The sequence below is a fragment of the Lissotriton helveticus genome, chromosome 4_1 (assembly GCF_964261635.1).
Source record: "Lissotriton helveticus chromosome 4_1, aLisHel1.1, whole genome shotgun sequence".
In the NCBI taxonomy this organism is placed as follows: Eukaryota; Metazoa; Chordata; class Amphibia; order Caudata; family Salamandridae; genus Lissotriton; species Lissotriton helveticus.
The window spans coordinates 709,442,787-709,470,249 of record NC_136063.1 but is presented as its reverse complement, the minus strand read 5'-3'; the positions used below and the strand labels follow the sequence as shown (position 1 = coordinate 709,470,249).

General features: G+C 43.8%; 1 protein-coding gene across 3 annotated transcripts in view; it reads left to right on the top strand.

The window, feature by feature from the left end:
* MAPRE2 (microtubule associated protein RP/EB family member 2) overlaps positions 1 to 27,463 on the top strand; it is a 1,024,543-nt gene that overhangs the window by 221,986 nt on the left and 775,094 nt on the right. For all 3 annotated transcript variants that reach the window (XM_078687332.1, XM_078687330.1, XM_078687331.1), the window contains exon 2: positions 23,934 to 24,045. The gene's annotated coding sequence lies outside the window, so the exon portion shown is untranslated. The remainder of the gene's footprint in view (positions 1 to 23,933; positions 24,046 to 27,463) is intronic.

Below are 27,463 nucleotides of genomic sequence, written 5' to 3'. Positions count from 1 at the left end.
AATAGCCCCCTTATTTTTCTAGTCTTATCCCCTTCTATACGTAAAGTTATTTCATATATTTTGTGAGGTTTGCTAACTCTGGTGTCTGCAGTTTCCACTTGAAGATATTCATTCGTGTCCACTGTCTCCAGAAGATTCATAAGGACTTTGCGAGCTATGCTCACTTCTGCTGCGCTGTCTAGCATTGTCTGAGCCCATTCTCCGTTTTTCAGTTGTGTCCTCAGTATTCTCGGCATTGTTAACTACCTTGATACTCGCTACCTTCTTTTTTGGAAATTGTAGTTTCTTTTTTAGATGAGCAGATTCCTTGTCTTTGGACTTGGCGTGCTCTTCTCTTTGTTCTGATCGTCCTCTTCTTTCCGATTTCTGCGAGGAAGTCTGAAAAGATTGAGAGGGACGTGTATCAATGTCTTGATATCTATCAGGCTTCTTTATATTATCCCTATTTCTAAGGTTATATCTTTTCCCAGAGGGGTCACTTTGGGGTGACCTGTGTCTTTGGTTCGGAGATTTTTCTCTCCGCCGAGGAGACCTTCCTCTGGACTGGAATTTCTTTTCTTTAGGATTGGATTGTTTGTTTCCATCCCAGCTCTTTTTTTGTGATGTTGAATTATTATTAAAAAATATTTTTCCAGGACTTTCAATCAGTTGTGGTTTTACTGGTATTCCACCTAAACTATCTATACCTAGTTCCTCATAGGATTTTCCTATAATTCTGGCAATTTCAGCTGGTTGGTCTGCTATATCTGTCTCCTTTAACCTCTGGCGGATCGCCACGTTTGCTGCTTCTCCCTTTATGTTGGCTAATAATATAGCCGAGACCTGCTTGAAGTCTTTTAGTAATTTCATACCAAGAGTTAAAGCGGGTTCTGGACCGTATTCGTCTTGAATTTGTTTTAGCACATCTGGTATTACCGAAATAGATGGAACACCGTGCGTTTTTGTGTAGATGGAAGCAAAGACTGTACCCCAAGTGTCACAGTCCTCCACGTGTGGTGCGATTCCCATTGGAAGACAGATAGTCAGAATCCTGTGTTTTTCTAACGGGGTGGTGTCTGGAAACACCGCCTCTATTTGGGTGATTTTTTGTGCTAGCCAGAAGGGTATTTGTTCCCGTTTAGCTGGTACTTTACCTAGGCAGGATTGTATGTTCTGTGGTGTAATTTTATTTGTGTTCCCCTGATGAGGGGTCAGCTGTGGAATTTTAATTGCTGGTTGAATTGTTGAAGTCCGCATCACATATTGGACTAATTGTCTATGTAATTTTATTAATTGTTTTAGCTGTGTTAAAAGCTCTGCTGCAGACATCCCATCGATGTCTGGATGTGGTGTGTATCCGGCTAGGACCGGCCACGTTGCTCCTGGTCTACCTAATGGACCGAGCCTGGTGATGTGATTATTATGCTTTAGGGCGCCATTAAATAAGAGCAGATGCTCTTGAAATTTAAGTGGTACTTCCACCTCCTCGAAAGGAGTGTACTCATTAGGAGGTTCCTCTGTTTTGTAATAGTGGAAGACCTTTGTTACAGCATTTGCTGCTGGAAAGTGTATCCATGAATAAAATACCTCTGTCTGCCGATATTCGTGTGCCTCAATTACGAATATGACTGTGCCACCTCTAGGTGTCAGTCCATTTTCTATAAGTTTTAAAGTTATAGATTTTCTTATGTTGACCGCGATGAGTATTATATCCGGGTCAGCGTCTTGCAGTGCATTATCAGCTGCTGCGAGTTCAGTTACTATTCTAACTGCCTCTCTTTCTCCTTCAGTGTCTGACATTGTACTGTCCAGAAGGTTATTTAGTTTGTTTTGCAGATCAGGTTCTTATGGAAACAAAGATTAGATGCACAATATTTTGGAACAGTGTATCCTTCAACGTTGACTAAACCAAGGACCATACATAGGAGTTTCCTCCTGCGAGGTCTGGCGGATATTACCTTTCACCCACTCCAGACGTCTTTGGAGTATTATGGGAAAAAAGGGGTCTGAGTGAAAAAGCACGACTGAGTTACTCTAAATGTCTTACGTTAGTTTTATCGCCTATCCAAACACGTTGGGCGCCATGTAGTGTAGTTCCTATTATCCCAATAGGCTCTGCGCATTGGAATAATACCTTCAATAGTATAGGCCTAGACCAGACGTTAACTAGGTCTTCTATTGTCGATATTAGACTTAAAGTTTTGGGTTTGCCAGCTAGCTCAGAGTTCACTAGAAACTTTCTCGAATAGGCAAGGAGGAGTTGAACCTCCCTGGATAGACAAGAAGGGATTTAGTTTCTGACAACCATAGAACATGACAACTTTGCTCTCCCCTAATCAAGAGTGTATCTCTAGAGTCGTGTGAAAACAAAAGACGACTTATTTTACTCAGTCAGTACGTGCATTCTTAGTCTCACCAGATTGTAGAGAAAAGGAAGAGACGGGCGTGTTCAATAAAAGATGGTATTTATTGATCAGTCTCTTTTCTCATACAAGAGAAATGGATCGATATTATTGCAATACTTATGGTTAAGTAAAGTGCATACATTAAAAGCAGAAGTATAAAATAATACTGTAAAAACATTGATATGGTTTCTAAGCCATATGATGGGTTTAAAATGGATAAAATAGATACATACACATATACATTTGACTAATCGTACTCAACTGGTGTTTCTAACTACGCCTACCCCAGATGTACCTGACCTAAGCCTAATACGTGGGCGGGAATAGAAAGTAGCAGTTTAAGTTAAGTTTGTTTTGCCAAGTGACTGACTCAAGAATTCTCTGCAAGGGGTTATTCAGTTCTGTACCTGGAGTCTAGGATGAATGAGGGATGGTATCTCTCGTCTCTGGTCTCGATATTCCAGGCTGCCTGCGAGGGCTACCCGGAAGCGCCGGAGCTGGATTTCTCGGCAGGAGAAAGCAGCGTCTCGTTCTCAGCGCGTCAGGAAGGCGGGGCTGTGCCAGCGGGGTCTGCTCTGCTCTGGGCTTCGGCAAGTCTGGCTGCTCCGATCTCGTCACCACCGCGTGTGTTTGCATAGGGCAATATCGGTAAGATTTATACCTTTAAGGTGCCGAGATTGACGTAAGGATGGACATAGATACGTCAATAAGGATGTCATACGACCTGGTCGTTAGCACATTCTTTTGCTGAAGTTCTCGGTGAAATCAAAACAATGGCCGCAGGGTTTTTCCCAGGTTTGATTTGTTTTGAGAACTCCGTATCCCTTATCAGGGGCTGGAGGAATATCGCTTGTCTAATTAGATGGCAAGCGTTATGACCTAATCAGATAACACGTTCCTGTGCCGTAGTGTGGCTTAATCAGATAACGGTTCCTGCATCATGGGGGTTTTCTGCCTCATGGGATGGCTGCTAGTTAACTTGTTAACCAGAATAGGGTCAGGAATAGGGGGATCGATACAGAACCTATAGGAATACATCACACTACAAGGCTACAACTTTACCCTGATTTTTCGGCCAGGCGCCCACAATCCGGCAGACTACCTATCCAGACACCCAGATGTGACCCGGAAGGCACTCCCGCTTGTAGATGGGCAGGTCGTAGAAGAGTTTGTACACATGGTGTCCATGGCTGCATGCCCGGACACACTCACCTTGCCGGAAATAGGGGAAGCCACGGCTGCCGATGAGACGCTGGCCAGAGTCAAGAAAGCCCTAGAACATGGAAGCTGGACTCGATTCCTAGATGGAATACAAGGACTACGACCGGAAGTGAGTCACGCCCGACAACAGCTATGGCAGATCCGTCATGAGTTGAGCATAGGAGACGAGGGAATCGTACTGCGAGGACACCTCATCGTTGTGCCCGCAAGCCTTCAACAACACATGCTCACGATTGCACACGTGGGCCACCAAGGGATGGCCAAAACAAAAGCCCGGTTGCGCAACAAAGTGTGGTTTCCCGCCATGGATCGCATGGTGGACAATATGGTGCGATCCTGTCACGCATGCACCATCACGGTTTCGGATCCAGCTCCGGCCCCTGTCATCACGGAAGAGGCAGCGACGGCACCTTGGACTCAGCTAAGCATCGACTTTGGAAGCTTCCCAGATGGCCGACACACATTGGTGGTGGTGGACTCATTTTCAAAGTTCCCTGTCGTAGAATTGCTCACATCCACAGCGTTCGGGCAAGTTAAAAGGGCGCTAGACCACATTTTCGCCACGATGGGGCTCCCAGACGAAGTGAAATCGGACAATGGGCCGCCTTTTCAGGGGAGAGAGTTCCAAGCTTATCTGGAAGGTTTGCGGATTAAACACCGGAGAATCACTCCTTTGTGGCCGCAAGCGAACGGCGAAGTGGAAAGACTCATGCGGACCCTCAATAGGGCCCTCCGCATCGCCGTCAATGATGGAAAAGACCCAGAGGCCGCTTTGGACCAATTTCTTAGTGCATACCGACAGACTCCACATAGTACCACACAATGTGCACCTGCACACGTCCTGTTCAAAAGAGCCCCAAGGGGAAACATCCCCACGTCCCCCACCTGGACACCAGAAGCAAGGGACAGTGAGGCGATCCAGTCGAGGAGAACCATCACAAATCAAAAGGCAAGCGAGGGACGACATGCCAGACGACCGGGGCTACAAGTAGGGGACACTGTGGTTGTGCAAGATCGCCACCCAGGGAGGAAATTCAGGACCCCATTTGAACCGGAAAGATGGATCATTGAACAGATCCGAGGAACGATGGTGACCGCCCGCCTCGGCCAACAGACTGTCACCCGCAACGTGTCGTGTTTCAAAAGAATAGAGAGACAGGATGGTAATCCTAGAGACACGGAAGAAACAACCGAGGCAGAGTCAGACCGTCAGGGCGACGTAAGACCCAGGAACCAAGAGTCGGTGTCCCACCCGAACCCTGACAGGTCTGGCAAAGACAGACGTCAACCCATCAGTCCCCGAAGTGAAACATCGGAGCATACACCCTCCGATCGTGATGGTGAGGCAACCCCGGCCGGGGCTGCCGGGTCTCCTGTTCGCCACCATCACCGATATCACCTACGGCCCAATCCTGGCCCCAGTCAGAGGCTACGGGACTTTGTGTGGACTTCTCCATAACTATGTGAAAGAGCAATCCGTTAGATGAACTAAATTGAAGGAGGGATGTAGAGAGCCACCTGGCCTCTAAACAACAATGTATCGAAAGCACTCACGCACGCATTCACCCTCGGGACGGGCACGCCCCGAGGTATATAATAAAAGCACGGAAGACCGCTCGGGGTCTTTCCGCATACCTCCACATACTGTGTGTGTGTCCCTCATTGTTGTAAATTTGCTGCGTTTCCCCCATCCGCTCCGTTCACGTGAATCCTCTGTAAAGTCACGTATGAATTCAGCATATGATTATAATTTCTCCTCGTAGGTTTATTAGATACTCTCTTACACCTCAGAGACTTCCTTTTTGGTGTAGATACTTGGGTATGCGCTTTCATTTTCAATGGCTAGACTGCCGACTTTGGTGCTGGAAACCAGGTTTCGAGCCTCGGGGTCGCGTCCACATCCTGTGATTCTGGGCAAATCACTTAATCTCCCAGTGCCTGAATGTGTATTGTAAATACTGTGCTCATGTAAAGTGCTCCAATACCTTCGGGTCGAGTTTGCGCTATATAAATATGCAAAAAAAAAAAAAAAGCGGAATTGTCAGAATTGTTTTGCCATAAGCAATGAACACAGGTCCATTTTATTGTCTAGAGCAAAACAAGAAGCCAATGATACAACTGAAAAGGGATTTTAAAGTAATTGTATGGTGAGTTGTACCCTCCGTAAATTGGTGTCTTTCTCAACCAACGGAGACCCAAAACTAGACCTGTCCCTGTTTTTGATGGAGTGGGCGATATGGAAGACAAAATAAAAATAAAAAATTGCATATTGAGTACAGCACCTGTTGATACAAACAAACATTTTGTTTGCTTGTGAGTCGCAATATGTTCCTTTTTAATTACTGGATAGTGGCCAAAATATTGGTGTACATTCAGTTAAGTTATGCCAGATCTCTTAGCATTATTACAGTGTTTGGTTCTAATTTCCGTTTCTTGCCCCGACTGCCAGCATTCGAAGATGCAAGGCAGTTTTAAAATTTAACGTGAGCTCTTCTGTAATATGCCTTTTTGGTTTAAGGCCTACTCAAATGGTCACGAGCGCCAGAGATGTTTCAAGGCACGGGCAAAGCCAGCAGTTGCCCAGGGACCCCACCTTCAAAGGGCCCCAGAGAAAGTGAACTTTCTGTCTCCCATCAGTCTGTTTCTGCATCTCATCCTTTAATGTATGACTCTACATTGTTTGGCATTATGGAGCTTAAGTTAATTGAAAATGGGCAATAAAATGCAAAGTTGTTCCGAACAGGGCCCCCTTAAGTGTTTCTTGCTTGGGCCCCCCAAAATCCTTAAGATAACACTGACAGGGTCAAGTAAGAATGGCTGCCAATTCAGGAAAGGAGGTTAGCATTTCGCTTGCAGCAATAGCTCTGATGCCACCTTAATCTACTTCCATCTTTTGTCTGACATTCTTTTATACCTTTTGGCCAAAGTGCTATAGGTGTCCCCTCACATGCCCTTTTGACTTATTGCTCTTTTGGAACTTTACATGTCCCACAAGATGGGCTGATTACCCTGGGTTGCCATTAATATTTAGTTTTTCCCTGTGCTCCCCTATGACTTTGTTGCTCTTCATGTACTTCATATATTCCGTTTTGATGTTGTACTCATGCTTTTACCTCATTCCACTTACGCTCCTTTGTACAGTGCTCTGATACCCGTTCGTGTCATGTTCACGCTTTATAAAACTTTTCAAATAAATAAAGACAACAAGGAATAATTACTGTTTACCTTAAACTGTAGTGTATGTTGGGTTGTCTCTGGTCCTTAACGGACACCACCACAACCCGCTCTGTACCTACAGACACAATCGTCTCTTCAAGGCTCTGCAACTTGACTCTACGCGGCACGCGACTCGACTGGGAGCACCACCTAGGGGTATGGAGTAGTGTTACCGTTTAGCATCTCGTCTTCTGGCAGCAACAATTGCACATAAGTAGGCGGCAAGAGGTACGCGTGGCTTGGAAATGAAATCCAGTACAAAGAAGATTTCATCTTGTTTTGCAATACTTCTTTTAGTTCAAGGTGTCGCATTACAAAAAGATCCTGAAAGGGAGCTTCTGTTTTGTAGCCAGATGTGATACAGCAATTTATTTATTATTGTATTTTACTTAAAAGCTTTTTAAAACGTAGGGAAGTCCCGGAGTTATTACAGCTCCTCCAGCGCTAAAACAATTCAATAAAATTACATATTTGCAGCAAGCCATGAAATATAAATTGCAGTCTGCAGAACTGTCAAAAGTAAATATGCGTAGTAAGTAGAACCGTTTTCAAAGGCATATGAAATTCCAGCGTAGATGATTCTTCCCAAAGCGTCGCAAACCCTGGTCGCTGACCAGTCAAGGATTGATGGAAGCTCTTGCTAGTTTTGAAACTAAAGTCAGGTCTCAAAGGAGTTCCACTGCTTAGGGGCCAGAGAAATCACCAGGAATGTATAGTATCAATGCAACAGGCTGGCCAAAGATGTTGTCTTAAACTTCAGCCTAGTCTCTTAAGGGCACAAATGAAAGCTTTACAGCATTGGGGAATCTACCAACCCAGTAAACCAGGCATGCAGCAGCGTGAAGTGATGCAAAAACAACAATTGATGGACAGAATGCAGAACAATGTCATACACTCACCCCAGTACAGAGATCTGGGCCTAAATCCATCTATCCTGGCTGAAGACGGCTGATAGCCAGAAACCGGTCCTAGGATGCTTGATTCCGGTCCAGGAAAGACATGGCTTGGAAGTTCGCTCTGGACTGTTCCCATGAGGCACAGCGTCAAGGCTGATTTGCATATGGCCATGTCTGAACTGGGGTGGTGTGGAGTGCAAAAAAAGATGGATTTAAGCCCAGAGCTCTGTACTGGGGTGAATGTATGACATTGTTCTGCATTCTGTCCATCAACTGTTGTTTTGCAGCGTGAAGTGATGCCTTGAGAAGGAATGAAATAAGTGTTTGGAAATCTAGCTCTAACTGCCTTGCTTGAGACCAAATGAGATAATAGCAGGGATTCCTAGTGGAAACAACTAGAATCACGTAAGACAAGGTAATATATCAACCAAAGACATATAATATTGACGATGACCGTAAGCAGGAAATTGCAATACTTCATTTGCCAGAATTAGTTATCAGAGTCGTGAGCATAAAGCTAAAAAGCATCAGCTTAAATGTGTATAAAATTGGCAGTGAACCATACGAAGTGAGTAGGAATATATATGACTATCCAATCATTATCCCAATTTGAATGGAGGGACTAACTATGAGGGACCAACTGCCAGCGTATCAACAATGCTTCAACCTGGCATAATTATCAGGTCATCATCAGGGATAAAAGAATTTGGAGCAGACACCATAACACAATCCACAGGGATCTAGATCTATTTAGGGTAAAAGTTCCACGATAGAAAACAAATTGGTAAGGATTGGAATATTGGAGCACATGCCACAATCATGGGGGCCTGTCACGGTACCTGTCAATGTAGTTCAGCGTCTCCGTCCTGGTAAAGCTTATGCGTTGATGAGCAGTGCAGTCGGAGCAGATGTGCGACTGCGCTAAGAGACTGAAAATGCATTAATGTTGATGCCAGCTACGAATCCATTAAAAGGGACCCTTGAGAACCAGATGAGAGCGGCCATTGTTGAGTCACGGCCAAGACGTTTGCAGCAGCTAGAAGGTGAAAACAGTTTCACGAATGGAAACAATGAGAAGATTTCTTGTTTACTTTTTTTCTAATGCTGACAGCATCTGGAACAAAGATGAAGGAGCTTGTCTGAGCGGCCAGTAGGGGGCCATCTATCACAGCCAGGGTTTATCATCAAAGACAGGACAAGTAGATGAAGCCTTATGTAAGATTAGTGACAACTCAGTAAATGGTTCAGGAAAGTCCCTGTAATATATACCATATAGGGTTTCTGTATTAGAGAACTACTTGGCAGTAGTGGATTCCGGTTACAGCTCAGCTATAACATAAGTTTGAATTAGTCCAGTATGTTTTCAGCATGGCATTATGGATTATGTGTTTTTCTTTATATTTGCCTGGTTTTGGGAAGAATATATGCGTGGACGCCTGAGCCCTTTCATGCTAGAGAGCCGCAATGTCATCATTGAATGTTGGGCTATTTGATTGTGTTTGAGGTAGTTGTTTGCGGAGGTGAGATGCAAGAAGCTCACGTCCCGTGAAGAGCCTTTTTAAATCTAGTCCCAAAGTAGTTTTTTACAAAATGTCTATATGGTACCCATCTCAAGCTAAGTATGAGAAGTGTCCCAGTCCCCTAAATGAATGTGCTGATTCAGCAGAGCCAGCACTTATGTTAAAGTGACACTATTAGTTGGAAGGCAGACCTTGTAATCCGAGAATTAAAAGTGAACCTGGGTAGAGGATGTGGCTGAAGGGGCTAGGGCGGTCGATCTCAAATCTGGGGAACCGGGGTTGAGTTTCGGCATTGATGCTCAAAATCCTGTAATTCTGGGCAAATCACTTAATCTCCCCATGCCTAAGAAAAATGAATGTGTCCTTGTGTAACGTAACTGGTGCTATGTAAAGTGCTCCAATACCTTCGGGTCGAGTTTGCGCTATATAAAACTCTGTAAAAAACAAAAACATTAGGAGTAAAAGGTCCACACAGACACTGAAAGTTGAAGCAGAAGGTAAGACAATATAGACGAGCACGAGAACGCAGGTAACCGTTTGCTTCCTCAGAAGCCCTGACCAGCTGAGTTCTGGAGGAGAGACAGGTGGGTAGTATTCAGTCTCACTTAGTTCCAACCCAAGGGAATGGTTGTGGTTTAGATAGGTCAGAGTTCATTTAGTGCACAGTACCACTTTGAATAAAAAGTCTCTTTCACTTGTTCTCAGAGACACTGACGACAGTGTATACATTTAACAATTAATGTTTGAGATTTTCCAATCAGGCTTATAGGGGGTGTCTCTGAAGGAAACTCGTTGTATGGTAAATATGGACTACCAAGAGGTACCAATAGTGTTTTAAAAATATTGGCGATTCTCAATGGACTGACATCCTTCAGTTAAGCGTGTAACTACTCACCATGTTTATGCCTGAAATTTCTTAGAATTGAATAGTTGGTCGTCCCTCAGAACTCTCTGATGCGTTGAAGGATAATGTAAAGAATCTCATCTGTTAAAAATAAACAAAACCTAAATAAGAGAGACATTCTCAGATAATATGTCCAAGAGGGAAATCCTTAGATAACATATCCAAGAAGGAGAATGCATTGATTGAGGTAATTGGCTTGTACTTCCTAGTGAAATTTAAAATATGTCTTTGTGTATACAATATAGCGCTAGATGTAGGTAATTTCTATTTGCCGATTCCTAAATACCGAATTTTACCGATTTGATATTTAAGAATCAGTAAATAGAATGTAGGTAAAAAATCGGTAAATTTTACCGATTCGGTAATAAGGAATACCTTCTCATTCATTCCTATGGGCCTGGAGGCCCATAGGAATGAATGGGAAGCCATTTACTATTACCGATTCAGTAAATACTGAATCGGTAATAGGGGGAGCATATTCAAGGGTGGCAGGGTGTCACATTGACACCCTGTTGCACCCCTGAATCGTGCATGTGTGCACATGTGGCGCACATACATACCCTAAGGGCATGTATGTCTGTCACATGGCACTTTTAAAGAAAGCACAACATTGCTTTTTTAAAGGTATTCGGTATTTACCACCAACTTGTAGTTGGTGGTAAATAACGAATCCTTAAACCAAAAATGCACTCACTTGAGTGCTCCCTACATAGGATATAAGGATTCGGTAATTTACCGATTCCTTAAATTAAGGAATCGGTATTTTACCGATTCCTTAAAATAACGAATCGGTAAATTACCGAATCCTTAAATCCAGCCTCCTACATCGTAAAGGGCTAAATACCGGCCGTTAACGCTGAAATTTACAGAATTTCGTCCTTACCGACCAGTATTTGGCCACCTACATCTAGCCCATAGTCCCTTCATAAACTAAATGCTACATACCTAAATCCTGTTGTGGACGGTAATTCTTACGAATTGCTATGTTTAGCCATTTGTTTTGCAGGAGCGTGTTTATCCCTCGTGCATAGTGCCTAGAAAATATGACAGAGTAAAGGCACTTGCATATGCATATTTATTTTATCTTAATGAATATGCAATGTCAACTAACCTAAAGCGTAATTTTTTGCCCTTTTACAGTTGCACATTAGGCAAAATATTTTTACAACAAAGAATTCAGATTGTCTAATCCTTGTTATTTAAAAATTACAAAAGTGAATCACCCTCTCCTGTATTACTAATGACACTAAGGTAACACTATATATGGGCAAAAATAAAGTGTGTTACTCCTCTTGTATGCACAACTATTGTAATTGCTTTAAATAATGCACTGCAACAGAGGTTAGCATATCTTTGGTTGATTCTCGGACATCTACCTAATGGTAATGTCAAGGCAGTGCCTCGTGTGTCTCATATCCTGAATTCGCAACTCTTGGAAATGCAAATGACTAATCAGTCTATTGATGTTTGGAGATACCCACCTGGGTGACTGAGGGCCCACATGTATATCTCTTTACAAATGGACAACCAGCGGGATAAGATGGGAGATACCTAGCTGGTTGACTAGAGTCCACAGTGCCTCCCTGTATGTATGGACAAACACGCTGGATAAGATAGGACATGCCCAGCCGGTTAACTAGAGTCCACAGTGCCTCCCTGTATGAATGGACAAACACGCTGGATAAGATGGGACATGCCGAGCCGGTTAACTAGAGTCCACAGTGCCTCCCTGTATGAATGGACAAACACGCTGGATAAGATGGGACATGCCGAGCCGGTTAACTAGAGTCCACAGTGCCTCCCTGTATGAATGGACAAACACGCTGGATAAGATGGGACATGCCGAGCCGGTTAACTAGAGTCCATAGTGCCTCCCTGGATAAATGGACAACAAGCAGGATAAAATGTGAGATACCCCACTGGTTGACTAGGGTCCACTGTGCCTCCCTAAATGGACAACAAGCTGGATAAAATGGGAAACACCCAGCTGGTTGACTAGGGTCCACAGTGCCTCCCTGTATAATTGGACAACAAGCAGGATAAAAGGGGAAATACCCATCTGGCTGACTAGGGTCCACAGTATCTCCTTGTATAAATGGACAAAGATGCTGGTTAAGATGGATCCATGTGGGCATCAGTACTGGGCCAGACTTGGATGATTTGTGGTTAGAGAGGAAGGGAAAAGACAAGCGGTCACACCTCACAGAGCCTCTCAAGATGTTAATGAGGACTCCTTGGTGCACCAGGACAACAAACAGGCATCCTCACTGTCCAGTGTGTGTAGTGTATTGAAGAACCGGGTTATTTAAGACCCAGCGGCACCAGGGGCACGCCCAAAGTCTTCGGGTTCACCTGTCTTAGAATACAGAGACACGGGATACTTCTTGGTGGCGTCAAAGATCAAATTTATTGGCTGCAGCCAGTAACAAGTCCTAGAAATCATCACGGTATGAGTTCTCAGGAGACTGCTCAATTTTACAAAGCAAGTCATCCCTTTTTATGCCAAAAATCACATTCCAGACAAATACCTAACATTTACAAACTGTCCAATCACATGTATCCACACCAGAGGTATCGCATGACAGTAAAACCCACTTTTCAGTTGCCCAGCCCATGATCAATCATCGGTCAAACCCAACATTCTTCTTTAGACAGGTCGAACGAACCCATAATAAAAAAGGGCACAACCCAATCGTAAATAGACCATACAGAAAGGATGAGAAACAGGTGAGAGTAGGATAAGGCATGTTTGTGTGCAGTAAAAGTTTATGATGTCCTGTGCTCTGATCCTTAATCTTGATCAGCTAAAGGGCAAGAACTGGTTTTACAAGGTCAGCTTCAGGCAACAGGGTCAGTTCACTCAGGTCAAACAGGAGTCAGCACAAACTCGAGCTAAGGTGTACATGTCCTTAAAAAGACTAGTTCAGCCACAGTCATCGGCCTATGTGAGGGCAACCACAAAATGGCTGCCATACACAAAATGGAACCCAAGGGTTCAAAACGAAATCCCTAAATACGTAGTGAATCCATCGGTCTAACATGATGAAAACACTCATACTTGCCGCACTAACTAGTTACGGTTCGCTAATATCAAATTCGTAACGAAACCATGACCTTTATGGAACGAGTTCAGAATTCACGGAACCTCAGTATGGTAGCTGTTTCTGTATCTGAGCTTTCCCAAGCTGGAGCCTCACGCAGAAACCGCTGCTTTAGACAATAATTAATATAGTAATTGTTACTCCGCATGGCAGGTTCTGAGCAATATTTCCTCAAAAAGTCTAGTCACGTAAAGTAACTTCAAGCTACCGTTGGCAGTGGCCTTGTGGTAAGCTGAATGCAAACCCCAAACAGAACTGAATGATCCCTAGGCTGCGAAGTGAAATAAACTTCCTTAAAGTGTAGTTTCCAACAAGTCTGCATTATATCTTGTAACACCCTTGCACCAGTATAGCTGCTTTGGGGGCCACTGCGCCCCTGCACAATCATTCCTGAAAACTGAAAAACCAGTGGCAGTCTCCCAATAACATCCCAACCAGCGAACGAAAGGAGGCTGATGTAAAAGACAGCTGGAAAGCCGAATAAGGAAGAATACCTAGCATCTGGAGGAAAGAGAAGTCTCTGAACCTTTTAGCCCACTACCACATTAAAGCCCACAGGACAACCATCCACCTACTCGTTAACCTCTCAGATGCGGCTTCATCCGTGATGAGCTCCTTTATTCGCACAATTCTGGCAAGTATTATGTAACTTGCACTGCTCGTGCCAACAAATGGCCCACAGACAGGTTCAAACACTAAGAAATGTATCTGTTGCAGGTTCACATATGCCCTGCAGCTGTCTCCAGCACCCATTCATCTGTATAGTAATAAGGTGCCAAGCCTCACCCAAAGGTCTTGGCACATGCAAGGCTTGCAGAAACCATCCTTGGTACCAGACATACAACTTGACTGAGATGATTCTCCGACACCATGACATCAGGCTTTGGAACCGGCCATCTGCTGTGTCAGCAGCTATAGAAATGGAGAGCAGCAGCCACAAGTGATCGAAATTAGAACACAAACCTTCTGTGTCTCCATAAATCGGTTCTGTTTGATCTCTGCACCAGAACTAGGCTACGAGAATCCCAGAAGGTGTGTATAGATAGGCACGCAGGCCGATAAGTACGGAATGAAGACAACCAGACCCTCTTCCTTCCGAACTGCTAAACAACAGTAGATGTATGTCCAAGCAGGAGATAATGAAACCTAGCCTTCATCCTCAAAAACATCTTGCTCTTTAAATACCATTTGCTCGAACATCTTCTGAGTGCTGTGGGATCCATTGCACCACATCATTCCTCAGTCATTGCAAATGATAGCCTGGCGTTGCTATGCGCCTCTTCAGGCATTACCGTCAGAAATGGTTTCTGATGCCCACCAGACGTTTCAGCCCCAAGCCATATTATTATTGTACCACATACGCAATATGATTCTTTCTTTTTAATATCTTTATTGGTTTTACAAATAACAATTACGTTATTGCTTTGAAGAGGGAACATACACTTGTTGTTGAGTTTGACCCTAGAGACTTGGCCAAAACAGTCTTAACTGTGCAGGAAGTGGGGCTCTATCAGTTATAGGAGGCTGTAAAGGACATTGTCTGCATACACCGAGATCTCGTGCCTATAAGCATATAATGTTATTCCTATATTTACCATCCCCTGTGTACTTCCACCACCTTTGACATTATTATTCCATTGTGGACCTGGGCTGTATGAACCTTATACAGAAATTATATCCCCACAACACGTTGTACTTCTTTAACAGATTAAAGCAGTGTTATCATCTCCTGTGCTAAACTCTTCAAAGTGAAAGGCCCTACTACCAGTTATAACCAGCAGACTCATCTCTGTCTCCCGTCCACTTCATTCCCATCTCACCATGTCCGATGCCTTATCCTACCGTACTGGCATTGGGTTCTATAGTCGAAGTTGCCCCAACACTCACCATCCTCCATGTTCTGTTATGATATGCTATACTCTGATTTGTAGAAAAGTGGGCATTTATGATAACATAAACATAACCTGTAATTGTAAAGCACAATTTCACCCATAGGTATCTTGACTCTGACTAGCATATGTTTATTGTTACCCATCTCAATGGTACTCATTTTATCGACATCAGAAGAATGAAGGCTAAGTGGATTTGTTTGGATGTGAACCTGTGACTATGAGGTCAACACAGGCCCCTATAGTGGTCGCGTTAGTCCACTAAGCCACCAGACCCAACTATTACGAGGTGGTGTAATAAATTGAACTACTTCCAGGGAAAGAGAATAAACCACTCTTTGTCCATCAGGAAGGCCACGATCTTTACAGAAGAAGCAGGGCAAGTTCCAATTTCTACTGACCAGATCCCCCAAAGCCACTCTGTGGCTTCCTGCAGTATGATAACGATTTTTTTAAAATTCATTTTGAGGTTGTTCTCACCCGTCCACTGATCTTTGAGTATCATACATTTCTTACACATTTCAGCAGTCGCTGCTGCCAGCAGATAATCAGCTGAGTACCCACAAAGAGTAGCTATAAAATACTGTGCTGAAGGAGTGAAATAGAACAAATAGTGGGGTCAAATATGTTTTTATGGGGAAGGGCAAAAGTGCTCATCGAATGCATTGCCCCGCAGAATGAAATGGGCCGCGAGGTGGTCTGAATCTGGCACTCAAGGAATGATTTATTGCATCCCTGTGCTCCGACTCCTAGGTCAAGCTGTTTAGCATTATCGCCTCATGAATAAAACAAACCTTTCCAGGATCACTCTCTGCTGCTTGGCACTTCTTCAAATTAATCTGTTGATGGAAGGGCTGTCCCGGCCACTTCTAGGGTAGGATTGTGCAGCCTCTGATTTATCCTGATGTTGCTTTTGTCTCACTCTCAAATCTCAGAAATGTGCAAAATATTCATTTCTGTCTCTGTCTGGGCCAGGAGCATGCTTCCACTTGACCAAAGCTTCCCTCCAGATCCACTACTCGTGTCTCCACAGTTTACACTTGTGTCTTGCACACAGCACTCTTTATTATATCCACACTGGTAGCTTTCAGTGCAGCTGAAGTCCTTTCACTTTCTCCATCTCTTTCAGGATCACCTCCAAGAATGACTTCCTCACATTTTGATTCCTTGACAGGTCTCCAGCCATAGAGCTTGCAAGTACAAAGTCTTGCCTGGCCTTCCCTTGCATTTTACCACCATTGCATAGCTGCTGTAGTATCCAACCACTGTCATCATTTGGCTAAGCCTTCACTGGAGACAATCAGAATGTAGGAGTGCCTGTCAGGGATCGTTTCTCTTACAACCCTTTCACACCTCTGCCCCGGCCCTCCACGCTTCCGCTGTAGTGACCGCCTCTTACTCCGAATCAGCATCAGTCCTCATTAAACACATACACACTTACTGTTTCAGGAGTTTCCTCTGATCACCATTGGAGAGCTGTCGGCCATCTACATCCAGTGAGTAAAAAACATCAATTCTCACCAAAAATGCCCCTGCCTCTGGAACCTTATTGATTCATCTGTCTACATTTTACCTCTGCAACAGGACCTAGAAGGCACTTCCTTCGCCCTTATTTCTACAACTGCAGGATCACCATGCTTTGGGCACCACTTGTCAAGCCATTTAGAGTCGGTTTGCCGTCCACAACGAGTCACGAAGAATCGTGATTCAAGAATTGATTCTTTCTTGCATTCATATGGCAACTCACTTTACCTGGGCAGTCCAATGTCAGAGATAAAAAGAACCCCAAATCATTCCGAACGCTGCTGCCTGATTACTGTTAGGTATTCCGAAAACACAGTCAGCAGGTGCAGCGCTCAAAACTCCTGATTGGCTGCCCATAGCGCTTATTGTTGCCCTCCTATTCAAGAGAGCCAGGAGTGGAGGTCGGCCTTTTACATACCTTGCACCTAAGCTTTGGAACTCATTGGGAAACATGTTTTCCTTAACCAGTTTGGTTGGCCTAAGAATGGGTGACAACTTCATGTGTTTCAGAAAGAAGCTGAAGCCTTATCAATTCCCCTAATTCATTTTAGTTATTTTTAGTCTTTTAATTCCCTCACTCCAACCAGACCGATAGCACTGGGAAGCCCGATCTCAGGTAGCCACGAGCTTTACCACACTGATGAATAGAATAGACCAACACCTCATATGCAGTCAGTCCCTCGATGTCAAGGCTCTTGGTTGGCAGGCATCACAGTTGCCATCCGCCATTGATGGCTGTCCATATGTGCTTGTAATGCATCAGAAATGCAAATCAATGTTTACTGGACGCACATTTGTCAATTCTGCACCTTCTGTATGTGCTACCTTGTGGAGTGGTATGCTGGCGGGGCTGTGGGGAGCTGTGATCTAGAGGCTAGCACAACATCAAGTTATTCCCCATTCATGTCCCAAAATAATGACAACTGTGCAACTGTATCTCAGAATATGCAAGTGACAAGAAGGAAATAATGTTGTAGAATTTAAATGCATCTCTGTTCGTAAAATATGGATTGCTCATGTAGTCGAAATGATTATAGCATGAAAATGAAAAGTGAGGTCTGTTTAATTGCCTTTTTACTACGTTGTTATTGTTAATTATCACTGTTGTGGGTTATGCTGCGTTTTGGACTTTATATGCGATGACTTTTATGAGACCTGAATTACAACCTCTTTGTAAAAACGCTTAGATTAAGTAAACATTGATCACATTGAGTGTTTGATTGGTGTCTGGGGATATTAAAATGAACAGGCAGATGGCGGAAGCCCACTAAACCTTGCAAGGGAGTCTGCAAATCACATCTTTTCCAGACTTTGAAGCATGGCACTAATCAACTGTCAGTCAGTTTATTATCTAGAGCTGTTAGTCAGTTTATTTTCTAGTCGCCAGGGCCCGGTTTACGCTGAAGTGTATTTAGTTCTTGCTTTGAAAATGCCGCAACCTGCTTTGCAAGTAAATCAGTTTGAAAAAGCTTGAGCTGGAGGCCTTGTTGCTACTAATGTTCTGATTGGTTACCTTTGCCTCAAATTGTAAAGCGCTCTGATATCCTTCGGGATCAAGTTTGCGTTATATAAAACTTTATAAATAAAGAAACTTCTAATTCGCACAGTTGCCATTCCGTTTTCACCGGCCAACATGGGTAAAACGGACATTCGTGCCAACCCCATGGTGCTGATGCAATCATTACGTTAACTGGGGCTTCGGAATTACTCACACACAGGTGTGCCATCGCTGTTTTATGAGAGTAGGAAATTTAGACACTGAACCTGCCAATTTGGAAACCAGAAATCTCCCTCAATAAAATGATATGGTTATTTGCAAAACACTTGCTGCTGCAGTAGTGGGGTTTATGACTCCAATAGCACTCATTTTGTTTGCCTTTGAGTAATAAAACACTTGAGCGATCCCTGTCCGGCTTTAAATGTGTGGTGTAAGCATTTAAACAAAGATCTCACTGGCAGGCCAGTTAACACTTCATCCCTCTTTCTTATTTCATCCCCTGACATCGGAGGAGGAGCACTCCTGAGACAGGCGTACATTGATGTTTGCCAATTATGTCAAATAAAGGAACTTTCACAACCCAGTGGAAGGCACATTAGGACCACCGTCTCTCCCTTTATTCCCTGTGTGTGTGTGTGTGTGTGTGTCACATATTATCTCCCTAGTTAATCCTAAATTCCTTTCAGCTGCCATGTTTTTTAACCTCAAGTCTAGTGCTTACTTCAGGTAGGAGTTTTCTAACAGGTCTGTTCCAAGTTTGGTCATTCATGGTTGGGCCAGCCCTTGCTCCTTCACAAGAGCCCCAGGGCTTGGGATACAGGGTCCTGGCTGATGGCTTTTGTGATTTTCAAGTGGCCGAAAGACCTTTTGGTTGCTATTCCCAGAGTCCCCACTTCCTTGTGCCATCTTTAAAATCAGGAAGGAAAAGCATGCATCGTTATTGTGGTCTCCTGTTGGTACAGGAAGCCCTGGCTTCCTCTTGTGAAACACAGAGCGGTGCTCCTAGAATTGGTCCTTTCTGTTTCGTACCCTCTGATGTGGCCACTTATCATCTCAGTCTAACATGGTTGACATTGTACGGCAGGGGCTGATGTTGCAGGCAATGTCAGATCACGTGACTTCGGCTCTGCAGCGATCCAGACACACCTCTGCATTTCTGCTTAATGATCGTGGAATAGTCGTAGGAGTATCTTCCAGCATGTTGCGTGTTGTAGTGTCATGTGATATATTAAGGAATTTGGACATTGTGTAGGATGGATTTGCCTTAGGTCGAGAAGTTTTTTTCTGAGGATCCAACTTGCGCTGGTAAATACTTTCTGGGGTTCAGCCGAATGATGACGTAAATTTTTCACCTCCCCCATGGTTTTGAGTCACCCTATCCTCTGATCATATCTGCCCTATCCAGCTCTTTCAGCGGATTTGGTGGCCATTATTTAAACCCAACACTTGGAGAAATGGAAGCCTTTCTGTGTTCTTAACCTTACATACATAACATACAATTGATACCTGATGCCTTGATTCTTCACAAGGCCACAGATTTTGTGCCTTTGGTTTTATCGGACTCTTGCTGGTTTTAGAAGTTGGCCATATCTAGTATCTGTGCACCTACGATTCAGGTAATTTTTATAAACAACTTTACTGACATTTTTTCCAAGTGCAAGCACATCAGTGATAATTTTAGGTATTGTGGTAATAGAATTCGTTTAAAAGACGAATGTTGTACTGGAGGGTATTAAGGGATTTCTATCCAGTTTGGATGCAGGACCTATGTCCGCATTTACTGGGAAAGAATACTTTTCATTTAGGACTTCGGATATGTTGTCATGTTTGGAGAGACACAAAAGGGGAGTAGTTGTGCTTGTGCTGTCTCATTAGCAGAAGCTGGTTTCTTTACCAGTGACATGGTATTTTGTGTTAAAACTGTCTTTATTTGGGTTTGAATAGGTACAGTTGGTTACACCACTTCATACAGCTGCAGTTAATATGAAGGTAATCTTTATAACTAACAACAAACAATATCTAGGGGTGAAAAAGCAAAACTGAGACTCAACTAAAAAAACCATCCAAAGCACAACTAATTATTAGCGAGAGAGAAAAAGAAGAGAAAAAGAGAAAAGCCCAATCGTGTATATATGTGTAACGTGAATAAGTGGGCAAAACTCAAGGGTATGGGGGAAATGTTCCCATCAGTTGCCACTCTGTACCGCCCTTTTACATCATATGGGTTCTCCTTACCCAGGAGAGAATGTCCACAGCCTACAGGTATTGTTGACACAGGAACTAAACCATTAAGTTGTGTATGAGAAAAATGGGTAGTACAGGAAAATTATAAATGTGGGGGGTAACTGAATAGCAGTGCAAAAATAAACGTGGAAATAGTATTAAAATTGGATAGAACTGAATAGAAGACACATTTTAATAATTTCTTTCAGTTCGCCCATATCTAAAAAGTGTGTGCGTAACAAACAGATTTAACATAATATCTGTTGGCAATAGGGGTCAACATGTTTCAGCATAAGTGGCAATTATGCCACTGCTTTCATCAGGACCAGATGGTTGCTACTGCTTAATAGTGAGAAATTAAAAGTTGTATCACCTGTAGATTCCAGGTTACTTAACCCACCACATTACTGTTGTGACTTCGTGCCAAGGACAGGAGACAAGGAGTAACAAATAAACAAAGAGAAAAAACAAAAGACCAAAGGCATTACAAGTATGTCAAACAGAGGGTACATCAAGTAAACATTTTGTCAGCAAAGAGTATGTCATAAATTTACTACATGCTGATAGGCCACTCACCCATTCGTTGTGGTGATAGCGCATCACCCCACCTGACTACAGCTCAGGTTAGAGGAGCACCGCTCTAATTAAAAACAATGAAAAAACATTCAATATGTTGCCAGTCACAAGTTAGACAATTGTTAATTCTTCACCTAACTTCAAACCTACACACAGTTGTTGTCTCTTGTTAAGCGAGAAACGCACTGGTTAGGAGCTTGTAATATAACGCCCAGTAGTGAGTATGCTCAAAGAACTTTACACGCGCATACACCCTACTATACTCGGCGTATTGTCTGTTGTTTTATCACTAGACCTCTCAATGTGAAATCAATCACCTCACACCGGCACCGATTTAAGGGTAATCTTTATAAGTCTATATGTAAATAAAGGCATGTGAGAGTTCAACAGTGGTTGTTGAAGTGTCAGCAATCCAATCACCGACATAGCCGCATGCAGAGGCAGCCATGGCTGCACATAGACACTGCTCCAGTATGAATAGACAGCCCTCTATCCCCTGCTGCCTAATGAAGAGTAATTGAAACTGAACAACAAACTTCCAATATGAACTGCGTGAATCTTGTCCATTCGCGCTCCACGTGCGGCCTGTGAGAACCAGAAAGGATAGTACTTTCAGCCGAGGGAAAGGGTCGACTGGAGCTCTAAACAGAGAAAAGTATATATTCCATGGACTACATGATACAGTGGTCCGAACACCTAGGCCCCCGGCGGCTGAACACCTGCGCACCCCTTGGCTCATGTGAACCATCAGAGATCAATGCAACTGTTACTCCCAACATGTTCCCTTATTAATGGTTATCATGGGTCAGAATCTGAGAAGCTGGTGGCCACCACCAGCCATAAATTTGCCGTGGGCCTCCGCCACATTCCTCCATACCCCTCAGCGCGCAATGCCGCCCCATCCGCTACAGCTCACTTCTTCACCTCTGCCCGCCATCAACTGTGGGGAGGATCCTGTGGGGACTTCCAGTGTTGGGCATGTCCCTGTGGGCTATTCCTAATGCGAGGTCCAAAAATGTATTTATAACTTTTTCTCGGAATTCCTGGGATATAACCCACGGAGACAAATCTCTACTGTATGTACGCTCCAGTTCCGCTGCCACCTGAAACCAGAAGCGCTTGATGATGGTGCAATCCTACATTATACGTAGAAAGTTGGCATCAGTAAGTGCGCACCTGGGACAACTCAGGTCAGCAGTGTGAAGCATGATATTCAGTCTGTGTGGCATGAGTTATATACGATGTACTTTGAGGAATTGAGTGTACTTGAATCTTGTGTTGTGTGTTAGAGTGTATGCATTCTCCAAGGTCTGGCCTCATCCCTTCCCATTGAATGGACGTTCGATATATTCCTTCCACTTGGTCTTTAAGGCTGGGAGGGTGTCCACTCTCATAGCCAGCGCCGTTTTGTACACCCATGAAACCAGGTGCCTACCCCTGCCTGAAGTGAGCAAGAGCTGCAGAGGATCGTGCATTGGGGGTTCAGATTCCAGGTCCCCAGGAAACGTCTGATAACCCCCATCAGTGCCTGTAAGTTAAGAACTGGGAAGCTGGTAGGTTATCCTCAGCCATTTGTACCTACAATGTGCGAAAGGTGCCCTCAAGGTAGAGTCCCCTAATTACCCGTGACATGGGAGAACCACCTTTGGGATTGCAGGCTCCTGGACAAAATGCAGAAGCATCTCTTAATGGAAATTTGTCAGATAGCCACCGATTCATCACTCTATGCTTTTATGTCTCATTTTAAGCTGTGAGTGGGTTTTATAAGCATTGTGGATTCATGGCGGGTGTGTTAGGACTTTTAATTCACTTTTCTCTATTGAAATTTGATGTGTGGCAGCACGTATGGATTCTTTGTTTCACGAAAATCTCATGCAGTTCTTGAAATGTTCTCATGTGTTAAGGAAGGGTCAATGGTAGATGGATGAGATTGTGATTCCCAGACTACTCAACAGTAATCTTCAATACCCAAGTCCTAACCCATCTTTCTCCAATCATTGGCGCATCCGTACTGCCCTTGACATCTCATAGGGTTAGCCAATCAAGGAATTCTTTGACGAGTGGAGCAAATGTTTGCTCTCTTCCTGATGATTTTAGATCTCTTTTGACAGCAACGCTGTCTGTAGGAACTATTGCTACCCAGGCTCTAGAATATACTTAGAGGGGCTTTGGCGCGAACCTGAGGAGTATTTCTCCCCCACCACCTCCTATTTGCGGTTTGGTGTATCATTCTGCCTCATAAGAAGTGCTTGCACTGCAGTGCCCAGGGGACTGTTGCACATCTTCAAAGTATATCACACATCACAATCTTAATTCCTAGATGCATTATATACAGAAAGCAATCTTTTTTTCACTGCAGCAGGTTTTTTAAACTTGGAATGCAAGCCAGACCTATTGGCTTTGCCAATACTTGTTTTTATGCCGTGTCTTTGACAGACTACCAAGTATGATTGTGTTTAAATGGTCCACTCTCATAATAACGACTGGAATGACAAAGAAAACACTTTGGTGTAATGGAAACTATTGATAAGTAATGTGAGCATTAACCCACCAAGCTATTTTTATGAAAAATTGAGGGATGTGCTAAATTCTCCATCACATTGCTTAACCATAAAATATATTTCTAGGGTGGAAGGACTTCAGAATTTTTCAAAATAACAAATTACGAGTCTTTAAAGTAAGTTTGTTTACGTGTGCAGCTTTTTATAGTCTTCTGAGTGATATACCAATATAGGATGTCAAAAATAGTTTGCCCCTGGATGCCTTTTTAATATGCAACAAAAGCCTGCTTTAAGATTTAGGTCGAGCCCTGAAGTCTGCCTGAAACGCCATCAGCCATTTTTGTGGACGCTGTTTTATGGACGAGAACTGGTTATGTTTAATAAAGAGAGGGCGTACTAGTGAAATGTTAATTATTAATAAGGTGAACATTTGAAAACGCGTTGCTAGTTATATCTTCAATGTCTTCATATCCTTCACAGACGCTGATTCATGACCCAGAGGTAGCAAGGGCGGTGCTGAGGCGTCTAGAAGCCCTGAGTCACTTGCTTGGTGAAGCTGCTTGTCCTTGGAATTACCAGGGCTGAGTCTTTGGTAAGTGACGTTTTAGCTTACATATTTATGTGCATGTCAGCAAGTCTGTCTTGTACTGTACTCTGATACTCCACACAAAACGCGCATATTTTTCCATGTTGGGTTACTGTCGAGGTATCCAAGTCTCAGGTTATCTTACACACAAAACTGAACACCAAGCAGCATACAAGAACAAACAGGAGGTGCTGTCTTTTCGCACAAAAGTGCTCTCAAATGACAAAAAAACTCAAAGATGCCGTAGTGCTTGAAAGAACTATAAAAGTGCCAGTTACATAACAAAACCTATATCATAACATAGCCTCAACATAGACTGTAAACATTTGTAATTGAACCATGGGGCAGTTTCATGGATATCTCTCATCTGGCACCACAGGAAAAGTTAAAAAAAACATCTTATAGATCTCTCTGTTGTAGGGCTGAGCTGTTGGCTTTGCCAGTGCTTCTTTGCATTACCATTAAGTAATTGCAAAATGGCCACCAGTGATTGATGCATGCTGTGTGGACACATATGGACATACATGGGCAGCAATCTTGGAATATGTCTTCTAATAGAGAAATGATATTCCAGGATAGCCGCTGATGCATGCACGTGCTTCCCTATTTTTAATTTACCATTCCAACATGGCTGATAGCCATTTCAGAATGGTAGATTAAAAGGATCAAATAAGGGGCAAAGTAGTGAGAAAATTAGGAAATGCATGGCACGGTAGCACCTTGCAGCTGTGTACACCATAGGTCTTAAAACAACAGACCTCTAAACTGTCTTTTACCAAAACTTAAAAAATTAGATCTATTACAATACTTGCACCAATTTGAGGAAAAGAAAGGAAGCCCATTGGAGTATGACCAACGGTTGGACAGGTGGAAGGAGACAGTTGGAGAAAGGGACAGTCTGGCATGAGGAAAGACGAAAGAGGTAGAAAGATGCAACAGAAAAACAATGCTACAGAGATATGGTCAGGGATGGGGAGTAACAAACGGATGAGTCAGTGCCAGCGTAATGGACAGCAGCCTATGGAGATACCTACGCCGTCGAAATTAAAAAATAACCAGAGAGGAACAAATGGTTTAGGAATGGAGGGAATTTGACAGAGAAGCTTGAAGATAGAATATGAAATAGAATCCTGTAGGCTCCTACTCTCAAATAAACAGCTAGGGTGAAATAAAGGCAACCACCAATGTTATGGTTAGGAATGTGTTCAAAAGTGTATTCTCATTAACACAGTATGTAAAGGAGAGGCGGATTGGCCTCAGTGGTGTAACGAAACTTGAGGGGGCCCCCCTGCAGGGTAAGGTGGAGGGGGCCCCCTCCGGACTCAATCTGGAGCTCCCCGGCGGAAGTGCGGTGCTGAGGGCCCCCGCACCTCACAGGCTGCGGGGGCCTGTGTTACACCCCTGGTAAGGACAATGACTACCCGGCTTTGTATTTACAACTGATTGCGCACCAGTGGCCACACGTGTCATGCAAAACACAAATGCTGTGGCCGACATAAAAGTGATGTAACATTGTACTGCAGCGAAAAGGCTATTGGGGAGCATTTTGTGTGATATAACGCAAATGACACAACATATACTATTGCAATTTGTGTCCGTTATCAGGAACTTTGCACTATGTCACGCAATGCCATTTACGCCTCTGGAATGTTGCGTTTATGTGCAAAAATAGCTTTTGAAAGTTGATCAGTACTATTGTTTTATTAGGCGAGCACAGCACCCACTTGACTAAATCTGGGGCTAGACGTTTTGCCTGTTCTTCATTTTTTTATTTCATGAAATGTATCAAATTGTAGATAGCAGTAAATATATATATATGCCGAGCTGAGTTAAACAGGATGTGTTTGTACAGTATTCCTGGGGGTTATTTTCATATATTCTGCTAGGGTCATCATATTAAACTGTGATACATTGCATAGTCAGGTTTGTTTTTCCCTTGTGGAAGTTGATAAATGCTACTGCTTTCGTCATGCGAGCACCATGCGAAACTATAGTAAAACTGCCTGTCCATGTACACCACGCTTCTCACAGTATCTGTCCACGTGTCTCAGGCAACTTGCACTGTCAATGTACCCCAAGCGCCTCTCTCTATCTGTCAATGTGGCCCAGGCCGTCGCACTGTGTCCATTTTCCCCAAGCTGTGCTGTGCCCGCGCCCCTCACTCTGCCCACGTGCTCCATACTCCTCACTGTTCATTTGCCCCACCATGCCCCTACACCAGTGGTTCCCACACTTTTTTGACCCGTGGCTCCCTTGACCTAATTGGCAGTTGGCCGTGGCTCCCCACCATATTTTTACCGGTGGGCGGGGGGGGGGGGTGGGAGGGGGTTCATTACATCGTTGGACTGCATTTTATAAATGTTGGCAACAGCATGCCATGCCACATATATAGGGGCAGATTTACAATTACTGGCGCATCTCTGGATATCAGTAGGGATGCGCCAGTAATTGTGCGCCGCAGCTCCGCAACCCATGATGCGCCGCATTTACAATGCGGCGCAACATGGGGCCAAAACGGCACAGATGCATCACACATCTGTGCCGCAAAGGTGGCGCATTGCTGGAGTTGCGTCGCAAGCGCAACGCAGCTCCAGCAATGCTCTGGGGGGGCCTATGCTGTCATTGCTGAGTCAATCCTTACGCCTGCTTCAAGCAGGCGCAGGGTTTTGACGCAGCATTGGCCTAAAAGTGACTGAGTGAAACCTTGTAGATTTCACTCAGCCACTTTTAGGAGGCGTTCCTGCGCCGGAACGCCCCCCCTGCGCAGGAACACCTCCTTCAGAAGCAGGGCTTTACAACGTGACGCATCTCCCAGATGCATCACGTTGTAAATATCCCGCACCATGACGCATCTTTTGCGCCGCCACTGCATCACAAAAGTGACGCAACGGCGGCGTAAAAGATACGCAAGGGGCTTGTAAATCTGCCCCATAGTATTTTATTTTCCAGCTTGTGTGCACGAGTTTCCCCAGTCCAAAAGCCAAGATTCCTAATGCTGCTAAGCAGCACTATACTACAGGGAAATCATGTCGTAAGTGAAAAACCACAGCCTTGACAAAAAAAACAGAGAGGTCTTTAATAACTGTAGGGATACTGTTGATCACCAGGGCACTGGCATGGAACATTTTCAGTCAAATCCCTCTCAAAAGATCATGACCTAAAGAGGTTTGCATTGGGTTTGGAACGTGGGCTGTTGCTATGTCATGCATAACTGTTGATTTCACTTTGAAATTGTGTGATGCTGTGTCATTCTGCAATACCTTTCAATGAAGTTGGTTAGTCAAGATGAGCAAAAATCTTCTCATCAAAGCCGTAGCCTGACCTCGGCAGATTGCGAGAGAGTTTTGCTAATAGATAAAGACTTGAATATGTAAAAACAGTACATCACTTAACAGCAAAGAATCCATAAAATTCATTCCAACGA